This window comes from Typopeltis vanoorti, chromosome 22 (assembly GCF_054136105.1).
Source record: "Typopeltis vanoorti isolate ZY-2024b chromosome 22, IOZ_Tvanoo_1.0, whole genome shotgun sequence".
Taxonomy (NCBI): Eukaryota; Metazoa; Arthropoda; class Arachnida; order Uropygi; family Thelyphonidae; genus Typopeltis; species Typopeltis vanoorti.
In genome coordinates, this window is record NC_143570.1 from 88,271,042 (window position 1) to 88,283,684 (window position 12,643).

The 12,643-nt window shown below is 34.4% G+C and overlaps 1 protein-coding gene across 1 annotated transcript in view; it reads left to right on the forward strand.

Moving 5' to 3' along the window:
- The first annotated feature begins 532 nt into the window (after positions 1-532).
- The window catches only part of LOC150094550 (beta-hexosaminidase subunit beta-like), a 364,235-nt gene continuing 352,124 nt past the window's right edge, over positions 533-12,643 (forward strand). The window contains exon 1 of the mRNA XM_090411847.1: positions 533-796. The gene's annotated coding sequence lies outside the window, so the exon portion shown is untranslated. The remainder of the gene's footprint in view (positions 797-12,643) is intronic.

The following is a 12,643-nucleotide window of genomic DNA, read 5'->3' on the forward strand; positions in this document are numbered from 1 at the left end:
AAACTGTGTTTCCAGGAGAAGAAGAAAAGAAAAAAAAAAAAAAACCGCTTGGCTTAACAGAGGGTGACTAATTCGGGAACCGTTCGAAGAGAGACTTAGAAAAAGTGCATCTAGTCGGCGACTAGATTGAACTTAAGTCTTTCTTCAGGAGGTCTAGGGCTAAGGAAGCAAACACGTCACTTCTGCTGAGCTACGCAGGCCAGAACAGACAATCCTGCCAGAAGACACGAAATACTGTCCTAGTTGGCTAAGTGGTTAGCTTATTGTTCTCTAAACAGCAGGCTGTAGGTTTGAATCCCACGGTGGGTGTTTTTTTTTTTCCCTTTTTAAGTGCTTCAATTATTTAATATTCAAAAATATTTTCCTTTCATGAAATAATTATCTTAGTGATAATTTTCAGATTTGTTTATATCTACATATTGAAATAATCCAGAATATTGAGATCGAGAGTAACGTTTACATTCTGTGTGAAGCTGTTTACTGTATGCGACTGACCAATCACAAGATATCGTCTGCAGCGCAAACCAAAAGTTATAAGAACGAAGCGTTATGGCCGCCTGAAGTGAAGATTTATGTCATATATTGAATAATATGAATTACAAGTTTGTATATATAATTTTTTGTTTAAGTTGCTGTTCACTTAGATTAACTGGCACGAAATAAATATATGTAGCACATTTTGAAATTAGTCGTGTTTCTGTTATGAGTTAGTAGAGCAGTAATATCTAGTTTATTTTGACAAAGCATATCATTGCCAGTAAACAACATTTTCACTTTTGTTGCAGAGATTTTCAAGGTAGGTTTTTCCTTTAATTGAATATATTCTGGTTATATTAATATTTATAGTTTATCAATTCCCTTTGAGTGAAAATTGTTTCTGTAAGATATCGGAAAGAAAAGAAATTGTTATTCTTTTAAATCAAATAGCTGGAATTTTTATACTTATGCTGCGTGGGACGAACAACTCATTCGGAAGCATAGGGGAGGGAGGGTATACTTAATAACGTGCAGTGTCATTAGCTATGTATATTTTCTCTTTGTATATGCACTTTTTGTTTAAGTTGCTGTTCACTTAGATTAACTGGCACGAAATAAATATGTCTAGCATTAGTGTTACTTTAAACCTTGAGCTTCATGATTACGTAATCCCCGATCACTTGTGAGAAACTTGAAAACATATTCCCCTCCGCAAACGTGTAGTTTATATATATATAATAATATATATATATATATATATATATATATATATATATATATATATATATATAATGTACATTAACCTCGTCAGAAGGTTAATGTACATATCCTAATAACAATATATATATATATATATATGTGTGTGTGTATATTGTTATTAGGATTGATTCGGGATGTATACATTTATAAAATTATTTAACTGACTAGAACCCGAGAAAGTATAACAAAAAAACTTTTAATAAATCACGACTAGTTTCATCGGTGTCCCGACTTCTTCAGGTGAGTAAGAAATAACACAAAACTTATAAAACAAGTTAAAAAACATGGGCTTTTCAGCTTAATAAAAAGAAGAAGAATAGTAACAGTCATATTTGAATAGGTGACCGCGTGCTATTGTTAGCATGAGTTGAATGTGTGTGACAGCTAATTTTAGAGCCCCAGTATTGGATTACTGCGCTATGGGAATCAGGCAAATCGCATCTTAGATTATTGTTCATGTGTGAAGGGTCCAGAACTATTTCTTTGGATTCTATAATTCGTCTTTCAAATTCATCCTTGCATATATATAAATTGGTTGTGCGGTCCCAATCAACTTGGTGTTGACGTTCTTCGAGGTTAGAGTTGGCGGAGAAAAGAACATGACTGGAAAGGGCGCTCGCTCGTGTTCTACTGTAGGAGATGTCACGTCTATGTTCCTCAAGACGAAGTGAAATAGATTTATCTGTCTGGCCAAAGTAAGGTCGACCACAGTCGCACATAACTTTATAAACACCAGGAAAATGCAGTTGGTTGTGTTTTGGTTTTGGTCGATTCAGAAAAGAACGAAGTTTTGGCAGAGTTGTATAGTCGGTCTTTATGTTGAATTTCTTCATAATCCTGGATAGTTTTGGGGTAAGAGAGCTAATAAATGGTAACTGTATGTGAGTGATAGGGTTGGATTCATCTTCTTGTCGAGGTTGTTGGCGTGGTCTCAAACGTTTAGTGATGTTACGAGATGAATATCCATTATTTAAGAAGGTGTTTTTCAGGAAGTTAAGTTCTGTTTGAAGGTCTGTGGAAATAAGACATCTTGCACGATGGGCAAGATGTCTTATGTGATGAGAAGAGGCATGCAAATATGTATCAGTGTGGGTGGTTTTTCGAAAAATTGAAAATTTAAGACAGTCAGGTAATCTACTGCTCTTTAGATCGAAGAGGGGGAGAACGCCGTTAATCTCTAGTTCTGATGTTGATTATTTAAATGGTTTAGGAAGTTTTGTAGTTCCTCTAAACCATGTTCCCAGATAAGGAAGACGTCATCAATGTAACGTAACCACAGTTTAGGTTTTAAAGTAACTACAGAAATAGCTCTCTCTCTCTTCAAAATCTTGTAAAAAAATGTTAGCTAAGACTGGGGATAGAGGGCTGCCTATAGCTAACCCGCTTGTTTGTTTATATATTTTATCTTCGTAGCAGAAATAGCCGGAATCAATGCAGTGTTTTAGTAAAGCAAATATTTTCTTAGAAACCTTGTCCTTAAGAAGAGTCAGAACTTCATCTGTAGGTACATTCGTTAAAAGAGACAAGATGTCAAAACTCACCATTCTGTCAGAATCTTTGAGATTTAAATTTTTTATTTTTGAGATGAAATCTTCAGAGTTTTTGATGAAGGAGGAGGAATTGCCAACTAGATGTTTTAAAGAAGCTGCAAGATATTTAGGCAGATTGTAAGTAGGTGAGTCAATACCTTCCACAATAGGTCTTAAAGGAGTGTCAGCCTTATGGATCTTAGGCAAGCCGTACAAACGAGGAATGAGGGGATGGAGAGAGCGGAGAGATAGTCTTGTGTGTCTGGGAAGTTCAGATGTAGATTTCAGAAGATTGTTTGTACGATTATGAAATTCTCTTGTGGGATCACTTTCTAGAATAGAATAGGTATCGGAACTTAATAAGTTGTTAATCTTTGAACGGTAGTCAGATTTGTCTAAGATTACAGTTGCGTTCCCTTTATCACCAGGTAAGATAATAATATCATTGTTGTTACGAAGCAGGTGGATTGCTTTTCTTTCTGTCGGAGATAGATTATCTGTAGGATGACGACTGTTGTTTATAGTGAAGATGGCATCGATCATAAGTAGATTCGCAGTTTGTTTTGGTAACTGCGCAGCCGCCTTTTCAACTTTTGTCAGAAAGAGTTCTTTAGGGATGGATGTCGGAGAAGGAACGAAGTTAAGACCTTTTGAGAGTGCACTAAGTTCTGCAGGAGAAAGTGTGTGTGAGGATTTGTTAATCACAACATTTTTTAAATTTTATGAATTGATATGGGGGTGGCAAGTTTGCTCCTGTATAAGTTGGATGAATTTTCTGATAAGAATTAATTTGTTGGAGTGTTGCAATCTAGAAGCACGGAGAGAGGTCATGTTTTTAATATCAATGCAGGACCTGTTATCTAAGGATAAACTTAAGTTATTTTCTAAAGAATCTCTTTTAGAGAAAAAAGAAGCTAACGTGGACTTGGTATCTGCGATTCTTTCATTTAATAAATCACATTTAGCCTTGCGGTAGATATTATAAGCAAGTTTAGTACGAATCCATTCTTTGAACTCTAAAAACTTGGGGGTGACAGAGTGAAATTTGCATCTTTTCAGAAAAACTAACCTGTTAATGTAAAGTCCAATTTTTACCTGAGTTTTCTGATATTCTTTGATATGATGTACATTAACCTCGACAGACGGTAGATATATATTGTTATTAGGATATATATATAATTAAAAATAAATTTAAAAATAACGCTTTCCTTAATGTATTTAAAACGATTCGGTACACGTTCACTTGCACACTGAAGGGAAGGAGAACTTCCAGTCATGAGATCTCGAGGTTCTGATCTCCTAATTGCACGGGCTTGTTACACTTAGAGCAAAATAGAAATTTCCCTCCCCTACCATAATTGCACAGCTGTTTAAGGGCTTATTGTACATTTGAAGAGTGATAGCTTATAAGTTTTGAATGAATAATTTATAATCTCTTGCATCCGAAAACTCCCTTTTACGTGAAGCATTCCCCCTCCCCTCGTAATAACGTTTCCACAATTCTGCTTGTTATTGTATTTTTATTTTATTATTTTAGTTTCTTTTTTCAGACATTCTGTGTTTATAAGATTTATCGCTAACTTTATTTTTCGTCACTTCTCTCAGAGTTTATTTACCATTTGGTTACCACTCTGCAGTACTCAACCTTTTCTGGCGTGGTTGTCTCGGATTGAAAAGGTAAAGTAAGTGGGAACTACGTTAACTTTACCCAAACTTACGAGAAAAGTGTGGCTGAAGTACACTAAACCGCATGTGTCTAACTATGGGGAGAAATATTCTACGATTTATGGAAAGTTGTAATAAAATATTCCTATAAATCACACGTGTTCAACTTGCGACAGGGTTCCGTTCCGACGATCCCGTTGAAATCATTATATAAATGTGAATGCTGAAATGTGTAAGCTGTTTTTATATTTTTAACTAATTTTCCTCTGTTATAGTGAAATAATTGTTTACGAATTATAACATTCAATTGCTGAGTACAGTACTGTTCTGTAATGAAACGAGTGTACGCTGCTTCTGTGCACTTTCCAGTAAAACTTTCAACTGGAAACATACGGGATAAGAGTAATGCTTCAAAGCTGCTGCTTTATTAATTGGACTTCCCTCCTCCTATGAGGGAATTAACTCGTCAGAGTAGGCAGGAGAGCTGGATCATCAAAATTCTCAAGTTCAGAAATTGCGCTGATGAGAGTTCGCCATATACATAACGTGAAGGTTTAGACTTATCTTCAGGGATGAGGAACATCAAGAGCGGACTTATTCAAAAATAGGTACATTACGTTCAAGTTGGTGTACTGTATAATTTGTTTTTTCTTTTCTGTATAAATTTCCTGTTGTAGCAATCCGCAGTTTGCGTCATTCTGACTGGTTTGCAAAATCTCCATCCTTTTCTTGAAACAACCAAATTGTGTTAGTAACAGGGGCCAGTATTTTCACTAAAGTTTTTAAGGGACTCAGCTTGTTCCCCCTTCTTGTTTTTTTCGTCTGCAACTTTCTGTGCTTCTACTCCGTTAAGATCTTCACTCGACAGCTCTCTTTCAGCTTGTGGAAGAGCTAGTGTTTAGGTAGCAGTAAACTGAATCCTCTAAATGTATGAACATCTTTTCAGCATCTTCTTCCAGACAATCCTACACTTCGCTGTACCCTAGGATCCATACTGCAAGATGTTTCATCCAGAAGTCTGAAGGTTTTCTCACCTTCAGTAGCAGTAATAGCCTGAATTTTTTTCCCAATTAATGCTTTGAAGACAGCAATACCCCCCCCCTCCCCCCAGTTTTCGTAAGTCAACAAGGACTGACCGTAATTAACGAAGTAAATGAACTTTGCACTTTCCCTACAGTTACTGGCTAATATAAAACTACAAAAAAGAATAAAATAAAAACAGTTCATAACAAAAAATATGGAAAATTCAACTCGCGTTGCGTTTTGTTTGCTACACGATATTCGCCATCCGCTTTTTCGTGTTGCTTTTGTAGTTTATTTTATTTCGTATGGTGATTCAGAGGCCGGGAGCCTCTTTACAGGGAGGTACGGCACCACCTCAATCCCCCCTATTTTTATCCGGCCTCGGGACCGGCATAGCTGACATATCCATTGTATGGTGCCAAAGGGTGTTGACGACGAGGAGTATGCATGAGTGCTCGTCGGAAAGATAAGCGAACATATTTATCTTATAATTACTTACTAATCTTGTTATAACGAATACAATATAGATGGAATGTTGTATATTTGCACCATATTTTACAAAAATGAACGAATTTTCCATAAACGATTAAGATGGTCATCTGTGCTTAGTTTTTCAAATATGCTAACAGACTTATATTAACATCATTATTATTCCCCGGATGCGATACAAATTGAGAGCTGATATGAACATGAAACAATTCGATGGCTTGCTGATGTGCACGCTTTTCTATCGTGGTGTGTATCTTTATGTAAGAATGCATGTTTAATGGATTTCTGAATACACGCGGAGGACCTGATAGAAATAGAACGTAATCCGTGAAGTCCCTGCTCGAAACTGTAGGACAAGACGTTCTCTTAGAAAGAGGCCTCGATATAACCCTCTGTCAATATTTTTCAGAAATAGCGTCTGAAGGTGTTGGAGTGAGTGTCTGTGCTCTCTTATCCCCCCCCCCTCCAGGAATTTCCAGTATTTACGAACTGTAAAAAAAAAATCTTCAGGGATTTCAGCTGAAGCATATTTGGACAGAAATAGTATGAAAGAGTTTGAAGCGCGTCTGCGACTAAAGAAATTCGTAAATAGGTCAATGTGACTATAAGGAAATTATGTATGTTTGGTGAGTAGGACTCTTATATAGTTCTGTTTTTTATTTATAAATACAATTTTAAAATAGTATTTTCTGCGGCTCTTGAACATTCAGAAGTATTATATGCGGCTCTTATTAGCAAAGAACTTGTCTGCCCCTGTAATAGACCAGTTTTGAGGAAAATTGTTGTTAGGGGAGTATCAGTAACGTAAACTTATTCATGTACTGTAATAGTAGTCTGACCACCCTTTGAGAGTACATATCAGGAAATTGATGATGGAATAATTACTATGTAAGATCGCTAAATTTTCAATGTGCAGTGATCGAATAGTTATAGAATGTATTTGAGGAATGCAAGCAAGGACTGCTTAAGAGTTAAAGTTAGATAACTGGGAAGAGACTTCCACATTACATTTCAAGGAATGAGAAGAACTGACTGGGCTTTTGATTTATTGTCTAATCCTCATCTTCTCTGATCACTGAATATCAATCTCCTGAATGTGGAACAAATGAGGTTTGACTGACAATTTGGGATTTAGTTACCCAAACTGTATTTTCATTGACATAAACCAAGCTGAAAATAGTATGAAATTTGGAAAAAAATCTTGAAGCTGAAAAACCAATAATTGGTATAGAATATGTCAAATAGCAGAAATAAAACAATTAATAAAACTAGTAATGAAGAGAATGAATTAAAAAAAAACATTTAAGAAACGATACTCATTGATTGTTTCTATAGATGGAGATATACACTTTAAACCAAACAGGGGTAGGGTGAATGGGGGAAGCGAGGTCCGTGGAATCCGTTATTGTCTATAGATGGCAGCACTAATTTTCCAATATAACTTGAGGTATTTCTTTCCTGTTATACTATGGGAATTCTCAGAGTAGAGTTGTTAGAATTCTTAGAGATGTCGGTAGAGTTATGAAAAAAAAAAAACTATTCAGTATTAGAGTTGCAACTACCCAAACATACGAGCATCGGTTATTGTAATCACAAATATCACTTGTTATGTTTAAGTTAAAAAAAAAAAAAAATTAACTTGCATTTCTTTCCAGAATGGGACATCTTGGAACTATCGAGGTTTTCTGAATATTCCAAATTGCTGATTTTAAACATATATTCACAGCACAAAACACACAAACACAACATCTGAAATGCAGTTGACTCTTTTTTTATTATAGGTTACCGGGGGCATTTCGTTTTTCCTTCACTAACGGCTATGTTTTTTCTTTTTTTTTTCCCACACACGTCTGGAGTTTCTTTGCTTACCGAGAACTTTTGTATATAGTCTAGAAATTCTAATTATAATTTAAATTTACTTAGTCTTTCCAGAATGACTCTTCTTAATGCGAATAGATATTCCAAAATTAGTTGAATTAAATCATATATGCACAGCACAGCACAACACACAAGCTTGAAAGAACAAAATTTCTGTAAATAACCTGAAAAGCTATTTGACTTTTGCTCCCTTAGATTTTCTGTCCGTTTGGTAGTACGTTAATTCCTTCACATTGGGGTCATACTATGTTTTTATTCCCACGGTGATGAGTGTAAGCCCAAACTGTCTTTTCCTGACTAATATCCCCCAGCGATCAGTAATTTCGCATCTCTGAATGTGGATTTTTTTTTGTTTTTTTTCGAATGATTGGTTGTTTTTCTATTTAACTTTTAAAATTCAGTTGACTACATATTATAACCAGAATAAATGAGTAAAATAAATAAATGTGTGTGTGAATTTATTTACCTCAATTGTAGATATTTCATGTGTTATCTTAACCTAACTCATTTCCTGTTCCATTTGTTCATATGACATCCTGATTAGGTTTGGAATTCTCTGTCAACATTTTCTTGTTGCCACCACAAATAAATAAATAGTTATTTCTTATTATTTCAAATGAATATTAGCTCAGTAGTATTCTGTACTTTGTAATTAGTTTAATTTCCAATCATTTAAAACTTTAGACAATATGATATGTTTACATGAGCGTACAATGTATACTCCCTTTTGATGTTTTGTGCAGTGATTCTATTAGAGATTATCAGTTCGGGATTTGAGTATGTGAACGAAATGTTTACAGATAACTCAAACAAGGTCAATGGGTAGCATTAGACAATTTTCTAATAACCAAATGCTAACAGGTGCACTTTAATTCCAAACGATGATCAAATATACTAGTCTGCTGGAGACATCTGCAGATATTGTCACTGTTTAATTCATTTGTACTTTATTTATTTCCAAAGACACAATTACATTATTAGCTATGACGTCTTTTTTTTTTCTACACCAAATTTTTTTTTTTTTTAAGAGTTTGGGAAAGGTGATGGGTTTAACTATCTACTGTCTCTGTAAAATAACCAAATTCTAAGTCGTACTTTAAGTATGACTGTTTTTACTAGTCTGGTGGAGGTATCTACATATATAATAAATAAATTGTCACTTTTCAGGTGAAATCTTCTCCACTAAAATTGTAGCTATTAATTAAATACCCGATTCCTTTTGCTTGCAAGAGTTGACACAGTTTCTCGAAATATTTGAGGGCTTGCATGAACAAGTAAGACTTTTAATTCACTCAGTAGATTTTCAAAAAAAAAAGAAAGAAAAGTCTGGTTAATTTGTGGGAAGAAATTTCATGAGAAAAAAATTGCATAACACATCAATGACACCCTTTTGTTCATTTTAATTTACACATTTTATTTGAGTGAAATATTATTTAAAATTGTATTTACTGAATCTAACATATAGAAAATAAAGTGATAAATACAATCTTATTTTTCGGTCCTTAATCTGCTTACTGTTAATTTTGCACTGTTGTTCAAAGGTTCTTCCCATGGGAAGAACCTTTGAACAACAGCGCAAAGGTTCTTCCCATGGTTGCAGAATTGCCATAATGTGGTTTTCGACAATGTGACTCTCATCTGAAAGTTTCTTCATTTGTCATCGCTGGGAATTTTTTACAGTAGCAAAATTAATGGTCACATTTTTATTTTTTTGAAACCAATACATGTATTTTAGAACATTATTAAAAGAACAGAAACATTCGCTATGTTTCCAAAAGCATTTAAAAGTACGCTTTATCTTTTCACATTTTGGGCATCCAATTTCATTTAAATCAAGAACAGGCCTCCCTATTAACCTTGTTAATGTTTTTGATTTTTCTCTTCCTTTGGCAAGTAATATTTGATATTTGCATGTTGATTCTATCATCCAATTTCTTAGTTTGTCCGAAGCTAGTGAACCAATTTTCCACTTCAGCTGATGGTTATATTTTATTAACCAAGAATTCTGTTTTTTAACTCTTTCAGGTAATTCTTTCCAACTACAAGGTGATTTTGTCAATGCATATCTTACACTAATTCCATCAGAAATACAAATTTCGTTAGGAAATAAATTTGAAGTCTTATTCAAAAGAAATTGACAATCAATTATACCAATTGTAACTGAAAATTCGTATTTTTCACCTGCTGGCGATTTTTCATATTCATTTTCCTTCATTCTTCTTACATTACTTCATATGGCACCACAAATAAATAGTTAATTATTATTATTATTATTTCACTTATTATTAGCTCTGATCATGTTAACTTTCTGTTACAAAATTCTAAACAATTAGAACATCTCCCAAAGAAACTTTCAAAGAATTTTGTGGCTCACCCATTATTTTTACATTACTGGACACAAAACACCACAACACAATACAGCACCTGCAGTGGATGAACGATTACCTTAAGTCCAAAGTCGCTCAACTTGCTTGTTTTTCTTTATAGTACAGTTTACCTTACTCAACCCTCCTGACCGCTCCTTCAAAAATGAACCTTTTGAACCAGATGACTCAACAACATGCTTTCGCATGCTGCTGGATATACTGTTGGTGTGTTTTTTTCTTACTTTGTATCAGGAAAGGTAAAATTTGTATTTGGAGAATACAAATATTTTTTCTGTACCAAATTTTAAGAGTTTAAGCCACGTTTTGGGGTTAAATTATCTGCTGTGTCTCTGTAAAACCACCAAATTCTAACAGTTCGGATTTTCAATTATGTGAAAAAAATGTTTTCAGGTAACTCAATGTCAATAGGTAGCATTAGACAATTTCTAAAATAATCAATTACATGGATATATCAGTTTTCACCACTAACCCCATTTCCTAGCATTAACTTCACTGTAGCGAATTTTTTACAATAATTAAACAGAATTGCATTAAGGTATGAAGTTATGGATTTAAATATCAAATTCTAATCAGAATAACTGAGTAAAAAATTGACTGTGAAAAAACAACAAAAGCACACATCTTTGTTCATTTAAGTTTACAAATGCATATTTTATTTTGCTGAAATACTATTTACAAGTATATTCAGAGAGAAAACTTCGAAAAAACATATAATTATCTAAAATATTTCACAATATTTAGCTTACACTCTTAACATTTTCCAAAGAGTTCAATAAACGAAATTAACGAAGTTACTCACTGTTTCTTGGTTACATTACATCAAAATAGCTGGTCACACAAAAGAATTATTAGATCAGATACCATGCTAAGCACATCCATACATTTGATATTGTGTCATTCTGGAAATGACACCATGCCTTCCTAAACTTTCTGTGTATTCTTTTGTCACCAAATATACACAAACAGTTTGTGTAAAATGTTCGTAAATGTCCCAAAATAAAGAATCTTTATCGAATTGGATAAAATCTTGAAAGTCTAATTTTACCATTGATGAATTTAAATGATTAGCGATAATTTTCCCCATGATAAGAATAACTGGTGATTCAGTTTCAAAAAATTGGAGATGATTATCAATGTCGTACATTTTTTGTGAAAATCTCTCAGCTTCTTCACAACTAATAGAGAAACCTTTACTACCATCAGCTCCTGTATCATCAAGTATTAGTTCCCCATCTTGGCATTTCAGAATATAACACTCACCGAGGTCCATTTCATAGTCAACTCTTCTCTGCAAGTAGCCGAGGATATCAGACCACTTGCTGCATAACGTTTCCCAAGTGGCCCTGGATAAATACATCACAATATACATGTCTTCTAAAATAATAATTAGTTTTCATCCTCTTAGAGCTATGTGAAAAGTTTTGAATCATGCTATTTTCCTGAAGAAAGAAAATTTCCAATGACTTTTGTGGTTCACCCATTATTTTATTTTATTTTACCGGACACAAAACACCATAACACAATATGATAGCTGCACTGGATGAACGAATTACCGTAACTGTAAAGACACTTGACTCATTTGTTTTTCCTTATAGTACTGTACCTGACCCTTAACCCTGACCGTTCCTTCTAAAATGAAACTTTTGCACAGATGATTCACGGACATGTTTCTACATGCTGTTGGATATGATGTTGATGTGAGATTATCTTACTTTGTGACATCATTGGAAATACCTTATCTCTGTGGCTCAGAGGGTATTCTATATTATTTGTCCTTATTATGTTAAGTATTTTATCCTCAAACAGCATTTTTGATGTTAGACCATGTGACTAGTTCTCTCACTCATATGTCTGAAATTGTTGGGACAGGAAAAAGAAAAAAGAATTTGTTTTTTTCCCTCCAAAGTTATCGTATCAATTGGAGGTGACATCACTAAAAGATATCCACAAATGATGAGCTCGCTCATCTCTACTACGCTGAGCAGATATCTTCTGGAGGAGAGAGAGGGGATTAGGGGATGGGGTGGAAGAGCATTGCAGGAAGATCTTTGTCACCCTCTTGACTACCCTTTCACTTCCACCACCTAATGCTTTTTTCCCCCATACCAACAATTTTGGACATATGAGTGAGAGAACGAGTGACATGGTCTAACATCAATAACGCTGTTTGAGGATAAAATACTTAACATAATAAGGACAAATAATATAGAATACCCTTTGAGCCACAGAGATAAGGTATTCCCAATGATGTCACAAAGTAAGATAATCTCACATCAACATCATATCCAATAGCATGTAGAAACATGTCCGTGAAGCATCTGTGCAAAAAGTTTCATTTTGGAAGGAACGGTCAGGGTTAAGGGTCAGGTAAACAGTACTATAAGGAAAAACAAACACGTCAAGTGTCTTTCCAGTTATGGCAATTCGTTCATCCAG